General features: G+C 47.0%; 1 protein-coding gene across 1 annotated transcript in view; it reads left to right on the top strand.

Moving 5' to 3' along the window:
• Window positions 1-8,000, top strand: part of LOC144603131 (nuclear factor 7, brain-like) — a 33,595-nt gene that overhangs the window by 6,561 nt on the left and 19,034 nt on the right. The window lies entirely within an intron of this gene.

Here is an 8,000-nt window from a genome sequence, read left to right on the forward strand (position 1 = left end):
GTTCCCCTCCAGTTTAGGTGCAACCCGTCCCTTTTATTCAGGTCACCCCTGCCCCGGAAAAGATCCCAAAGATCCTGAAATCCGAATCCCTGCCCCCTGCACCAACTCTTCACGGAGTTGGACAAAAACAATTCACCAGGATGTTGGCTGAAAAGGAGGTTGATAAAGGATAATAAGATCATGAGGGGCATTGACAGCATAGATAGTTGGAGTCCTTTCCCCAGGGTAGGAATGTCCAGATACATGGGTAGGAAAGGAATAGAGAGATGAGATCCCAATGTGGTCAAATGGGGTCATGCAGATGAGGATCATGGTCAGCATAGACAAGGTTACCTGAAGGAAACGTTTCTGTGCTGCATTACTCTACAACTCTATAAGCATCGAATTGAGCTCTTTGGCATACTGGGTTCATGCAATTTACCCAACTACACTAATCCCATTTGCCCACATTAAGACAGTATCCCTCTCTGCCAAGTCCTATTTAAGCATTTGTCTCAAAGCTTTTTAAACATAGGATTCCGATTAACATTTAGTGCGGAAACAGGCCCTTTGGCCCAAGTCCTCGCCAACCAGCGACCCTTGCACTATCCTACACACACTAGAGATGGGGTTTTTAACATTTACCAAGCTTACAACCCAAGAGTATGAACATGGAATCCTCCAATTTTAGGTGACCTCTAACAACCCCCCCTCCCCCCCCCCCCCCCCCCCCCCCGCCTTACCTGGCTCACGCCTATTTCTCCCTTCCCCCTCCTCTTACATCTCTTCCTATGGCTTCACAATTTGTAATCCCCCTCCTCTCTTCCAGCTTTCTTTCCCCCCACCCCTTACAATCAGTCTGAAGAAGTATCCTGACATGAAACGTCTCCAATCCACATTCCTCAGAGATGTTGCCAGACCCACTGAGTTACTCCAGCACTTTGTTTCTTTGTTTAACACAGACCAGACTTAGACCCAACCAGTGACCCAACCAACACAATCACCGACTTGTCAGACCCTGGTCATCCTTCTCCCTGTTCCCTTCCAGCAGAAGGTACAGAAGCTTGAAAGCGTGCAACACTAGACTCCAGAACTGCTTCTTCCCCTCTGTTATCAAGCTTCTGAACGGTCCTTCCATTAACTAGGGTACTAAACCAATTCACCTCTACTGCATTGCAGACATTGGACTTTGTTTCTGGAACTAATGCACTACAAAGCTGAGAAACATATTCTTAGTTACTCCAGCACTCTGTATCTTCCCCTTTGTTCTATCTATTGCACTCGAGTTTGGCTTGATTGTATTTATGTATAGTATTTTCTGATCTGATTGGAAAGCATGCAAAAGAAAGCTTTTCACTGTATCTCGGAACATGTGACAACAATAAACTTAAGCCGAACCTAGACCTAATATTGTGTAGGAAAAAACTGCAGATGCTGGTTTAAATCGACGGTAGACACAAAATGCTGGAGTAACTCAGTGGGACAGGCAGCATCTCTGGAGAAAAGGAATGGATAACATTTCGGATAAGACTTCTTCAGACTGAAGGGTCTCGATCTGAAATGTCACCCAGTCCTTCTCTCCAGAGATGCCTCCTGTCCCGCTACACCTAATATTCACAGGTGAAATACTACAAGATTGGAAGGCTTGAGTTATTAGGTGACATTAGATCAGCTGTGGACACAAGAAACTGCAGGCGCTGGAATCTTTAGCAAAAACAATGCTGGAGTAAGATGCTGGATTCAGGCAGCATCTGCAGAGGGAATGGACAGGAAACCTTTTGGGTTGGGAACCTTCTTCAGATTGATCAGACTGAACAGACAGGGACTGTTTTCCCTGGAGTGAAGGAGGCCGAGGGGTGATCTTATGGAGGTTTATGAAATCATGGGAAGCATAGAGAAGGCGCATGGTCACAGCCTATACTCCAGCATAGGGGAGTCTAAAACTAGAGGGCGCAGCTTTAATGTGAGAGGGGAGAGACTTATTCCCACATAGGGTGCTGGGTATAAGGAAGAAGCTGCCACAGAAATTGGTAGAGATGGGTAGAATTATAACGTTTAAAAGACATTTGTACAGGTTTATGCATAGGAAGGGTTTAGAGGGATATGAGCCAAACAGGCAAAGCTCACTAGCTTTGGTAGACATCTTGATTGGCATGGATAAGCTGACAGGTCTCTTTGCATGCTGCATGATTCTAATATCAGATATCTGTGGGGGAGTAACATGCTTGGATCTATGGCAGGAGTTCAGATAGTTTATGTGTGGAAATAACAGATACCAGAGTTACAGAGTGGGAAGTTATTCATTGTCTGTAGGAAGTCATTTACATGTTGAATAACAGATACTAGGAGTGGGTTACAAACTGAAGGTTTTCAATGGGTTTGTGTGTTAATGTACACAATCTCAAATACTGCAGCTGAGGCCAATGTAAAATGCCCAGAGAACAGACCTGAGGACACTTCCTGCTGCTGTGTGATTTGAAAAGCCCACCCACCCTCTAGAGAAATTGACCAAAGGCCTGTGTGCCAGCGTGTCACCCCAGACCCAAAACCCACGATGGTCTTGAACCGTAAGTACTACTGACCTTTATTTTGTTGTAGTTATACGGATCCATATTCACATTGCGACCCTGGGGGGGCCTGGAAGATAAATGGATGGGATGAGTTACTACCTCCAAGCTGAAGAGTTCCTGCACTTTGCTGACAACTTCTTCACAGGGACAACACTTCCTGTTCTGTCTCAGTGCCAGAGACCAGGGGCTCCGTGGTAACTCCAGCGTTGCAGAATCGGTGCTCCCACACTGCAGCTTGGAGCAATGACAGCAAATATACCCCGTCCCGGGTTTGCCGGGTGTGAAGTGTAATAGTGAGGAGGTGTGGGAATTGTGGGAAGAACTGAACTGCTCTCTGTCTTATGAGCACTTCGTACCGTGGAAATAGAACTTTATTTTAGTGAAGTGTCTCATAGGTTGAACAAGTCTGACCTTGTACTTTTGATCTTTAATGTTAAGGCTGATAAGGGAAAGAAGAGAATTCTGGATCACAATAGTTAACCATGTTAACAAATATACGTGACCCACTCCACATTTCTTGCTATTAAATATGATATTAAAAGGTCGCATGCTCTGAGTCAGCAGAGCAGTCTCTGGCTTGACACGTTATTGTGAACAAAGAAGTTAATTGTCACTCACGTCTTGAATATATTATTCCAACAGAGGTCTGGCTTTGTCTCTGCAGACCTTTAGTGACATCACAACAGATTCTTGGTCCCTTTATTTAAAGAGAGGTATAGCTGCCATGGAAGCAGTTGGGTGAATGGTGAAAGGTTGAGTCCTGGGATGGGGTGCTGTATGAGAGATTGAGCAGGTTGGGCCGAAGCTCACTGGAGATTTTGGAATGAGAGGTGATCTTCATGAATTGTCTAAATTGTGAGGGGGACTGACAGGGTTGTGTCAGATTCAGGGGCGGCCATTTGAGGTGGAGCTGAAGACCTTTGCTCAGAATGCAGCCGTGCAGCTGCAGAACCAGCTGTTGTTCTGGTGCTGGTGTCCAGTTCCTGGGCTCAGTGGAGACCACAGACCAGCACCACAGCCCGACACTACCACTGGAGACCCCCCTGTCAGCTCTCCCTGACAACTCCCATCTCTCACTAGAACCCATCTGAGTAACGAGACTTACCACCAGCCATGGATGGTCCACCATTCAAATTCACATCCTTTGCCGGTCCAGTGATTCACCTGGAGAAAGAACAAAGAAAACCCATCACTGAAACAAAATGGATGAAAAAGGTTAAAAAAAAGATAGATCATTGGGGTCATTGTCAGGCAGAGAGTGGGCAGGCAATGGGAGGGTTTGGCAAAAGGACAGAGGGGTGAGTGAACAAAGGGAGGGGTGGAAGAGACAGGTGGATGGGTCAAAGTGACTGTGGGATTGGTTGCTTCTCTCCAGGTGGATGTTTCTCTGCTTCTCAGGATATGAGTGAGAGGGTGCAGAGGAAAGTGGGACCCAGAACAAGTGGTACACATTGGTACCAATGTGGAGAAGGCAGCAATGGAAGTCTGTCAATGTTGCCAGAGGTGGACAGGTGGCAATCTCTGGGCTGCTGGCACGGCCAGGCTTCAGGGAGAACAGAATGTGAAGAGAAGGTGGTAGACTGGTAATATCCATGGTGCATGCAGGTACATTCAGATTCAGAGGCAGATGAAACCTGTATGAGATGGACGGGTCACAAGTTAATAGGATTGGGACAATGCCCAAGTCACGACAGTTGAATCAAGATCAGCAGGGTATGGGCATACCAGGCAATAACAGCAAAAATAAATAAGGTGAACAGAGGGTGTGAGTGTTGGATGATGACAGAGAAGGAATTGTTGGATAGGAGCAAATTGAGAGACACAATCTGGTGTCCACAATATACACAGAATGTGATGAGTAAGATTGGTGAGCTGCAGGTACAAAGAGCCATGTGTGATTATGATGTGCTGCTGATCACATGGCTCATTCTCGGCAGAACAGACCTCTTAATATTCAAAGATATGGTGGTCAGAAAAGGTAAGGATGGAAAACAGGAGATGGGAGGCAGAGGAAAATGGTATTATAGACTATCGATTAAACATTCCCTTCTCCAAACAAGACAGCATCAAAGCTTCACCGTCGCCTCTCGCCGATGGACGGATGCCAACTACTATAGACTGAAGAGAGGGGATGTCCTTAAGGCCATGCACAAACTCGCTTGGGCTGGAATTCACTTTGCAAAACTTCCTCTTCTTCCCGACGTCGTTCATGCCCACGTGCACAACCACTTCTGGCTGTTCACCCTTCCTCTTGAGGATGTTCTGAAGTCGGTCTGTGACATATTTAACCCTGGCACCAGGGAGGTAACAGACCATCCTGAAGTCCCGCCTGCCGCTACAGAATCTCCTGCCCACACTTCGGACAATGGAGTCACCCACTACTATGGCTCTGCCTGACGTCGGTCTCCCCAGTCGAGTCTCCTTGCCAGGATTGGAGCCACCGACCTGTTCACCGCTTGGACTGGAAGCGTCTTCTGCTCCGACAACTCCTAAGGGGGCATACCTGTTTTCATTCGGCACAGCCACCGGGGTCGCCTGCTCTCCACGTTTACTCCCTTTTCTCCCAGTCACCCACCTGCTCTCCTCCTGAATCACTGGCTTAACAACTTCACTTGTCCAGGAAACACTCATTTTCCAGGATGGCCCTAAGGTCATCCAGCTGCTTCCCCAGTTCCCCAACACGTTCACTCAGGAGCTGCACCTGGACACAATTCCTGCAGGTGTAGTCTCCAGAAGCTCCATAGGCATCCTTGACCACCCATAACCTGCAGGAAATACACTGCACCAACCTGCCTGCCATTTCTTCAGTGGACAAAAAATCACAAGTTTCAAAGATCTGGGATACCAAAAAAAATTAGAGATTGCCAAATTTTATTTGGAGAAAAAAATAAATGGACAGAATACTTTTCAACTCTTGTTTCCTTACGCAAGCATAGATAATGTGCTTTGTGTTAGTAAATCGCGATATGGACTGCTCTCCCCAGTCCTCATGTATCACAAGTGTTGATGTTGTGGCAGCTGGCACTGTCACTGAAGAATGGGAGATGTTTTATGTACAGACGAGGAGTATTCCCACACCAGGGAAAAGTAAAGGAACTCTGGTGCTCCCTGGATCACCCAGGAGGGAGTGAAGGAAGGAGTGAGCATGAGGAAGGTGAGACTTCAATGGAAACCCACCTGAATGTGGTGAGTTGGGAGAGGCAGTGAGTACAAAAGGAGAGAGGCTTTTCAAGGGAAAGTGGAACAAAGAGCCTTCCAAAGGCCTGTAAATGGGATGAGCGGAGTGTGGAGATCAGGGTATAACGGAGTGATCTGCATCAAGGTAGAGGCACAGCTGGAACATGGCTGAGGGCATTGTATCACCCGTTATCAGGAAATGGGAGCTGCCAGAAGCGGAGTGATGCAGATCTGGGAGAGGGGGTGGGGGTAACTGATGAGGAGGAGGAGGTAACACTAACAAGTCACTTGCACCGGAAGGGATAATCCCAGGTTGTTAAAGAATGCAAGGGTCATGGAGCAGGTGGCTGTAATTTATGTTGCCACCAGCTTCTGTGTGAAGAAATTGACCCTCAGGTTCCAATCAAATCTTGCCCCACTCACCTTTAACCTAAGTCTTCTTGTTCATGATTCCCCCGCGTTCGGTAAAATACCCTATCTATTCCCCTCAAGACCTTATACTCCTTTATAAGATCATTGCTCATCTTCCTGCACTCCAAAGAATAACGTTCTCGCCTACACAACCTCTCTCTGTAGCACAGGCTCACAAGTCCTGGCAACATCCTCTTCAGCTTCTCTGTGCTCTTTAAGCTTAATGACATCCTTCCTATTGCAGAGTGACCAAAACTGAACACAATACTCCAAATGCAGCCTCAAAATCTTGTGCAACTGTAACACAATATTGCAACTTCTTTACTCAACACCCTGATTAATGAAGGTATCAAAAGCCGTTACTACCCATTCCTCAAACCTCCCTGAGAGGATGTTAGTCCTTTTCCAGTTTTGATGCACCCTGTTCCTCTTGTACAGGTCACACCTGCCCAGAAGTGATCCCAGTGATCTCATCAGCTAAAGGCCTGTCTTCTGCACCAGTTCTTCAGCCATGCGTTCATCTATTCTATTGTTACCATCGTTGGCATATGGCACTGAGAGGAATTTTGAGATTACACTCTGGAAGTTCTGCTTTGTAAACTTCTACCAAACTCTCTAAGTTCACCCTGTCGGATCTCACCTCTCGTTCTGCCGAGGTTGTCAGTACCATTGTGTACAACAATCTCAGCTGTTTTCTCTCCCCTTTCACAATGTCCCGGATCCAATCCAAGACATCTCTGTCCTTGACACGAGAGAGGCAACAAACCATCCTGGGATCTCGCTCTGAGCCAAGGGGAAGTCCATCTCTTCCCCACACCACAGCTCACTGAGATGTTTCCTTGCCCTGCTGTGCATCACAGCCAACTGTGGTGCCACACCTTGGCTACTGCTGCAACTTTCCTCTGAGAGACCTACTCTGTCTGCAAGGGGAATGACCACAGGGCACTCACTCCTGCACGACCTGCCTGCACTTACTGCTCCTCCTGGTCATCCACCTCCTTCCTTTCTCTACCTGCAGTGTGACTAATTGCTAAATTCAGTCAACAAAGTTCTCCGTAAATCAAATTCTCCACGGCACTACACAGTGGGAAGCTGCAGCTGGACACAGCCTCCTGCAGGTGTAGTCAGACACACCAGAAATGTTCCCAAACTCCCACAGGAAGAGCAGACCACTGGCCTAACCTCCATAACCTTTCCTCTTGTTCTACCCTTATTAGACCTTTGATGTATATGGTCTCACTTCCACCTGACATTGCTCTGCCCATCTTATTAGATCAATATCACCATGTAACCAATCACTCTTCAGACAGAAATCCAGATAGACACATTCTGTCCCAAATAAACCTCCTCACCATGGGTGGCACATTGGCGCAGTAGTACAGCTGCTGCCTCCCAATGCCAGAGACCCGGGTTTGATCCTGACTACGGGTGCTGTCTATATGGAGTTTGCACGTTCTTGCTGTGACTGCGTGTGTTTCCTCTGGATGCTCTGGTTTCCTCCCACATCCCAAAGACGTGTGGGTTTGTAGGTTAATTGTCCCTAGTGTGTAGGATAGAACTAGTGTACTGGTGATTGCTGTTCAGCACGGACTCAATGGGCCTATTCCACTCTATATCTCTGAAACTAAAAACATGTACACGTTACTGAAGGAATCACAGATCAGAGGAGCAGGACATGTCACAAGAGGGTCTGATGTCAGAAGGCAGCTGTTTTATGGATCGCTGACTGAGGGCAAACGATCAGGTGGTGACAGAACAAGTTTTAGAGATGCTCGTACAGTATTCTTGAAGCCTTTCAACATCGACACACTCCATTGGTAACAACGAACAGTGGATTGTCTTATTTGGCATACCTGCATAAAG

The sequence above is a fragment of the Rhinoraja longicauda genome, chromosome 19 (assembly GCF_053455715.1).
Source record: "Rhinoraja longicauda isolate Sanriku21f chromosome 19, sRhiLon1.1, whole genome shotgun sequence".
Lineage (NCBI taxonomy): Eukaryota > Metazoa > Chordata > Chondrichthyes > Rajiformes > Arhynchobatidae > Rhinoraja > Rhinoraja longicauda.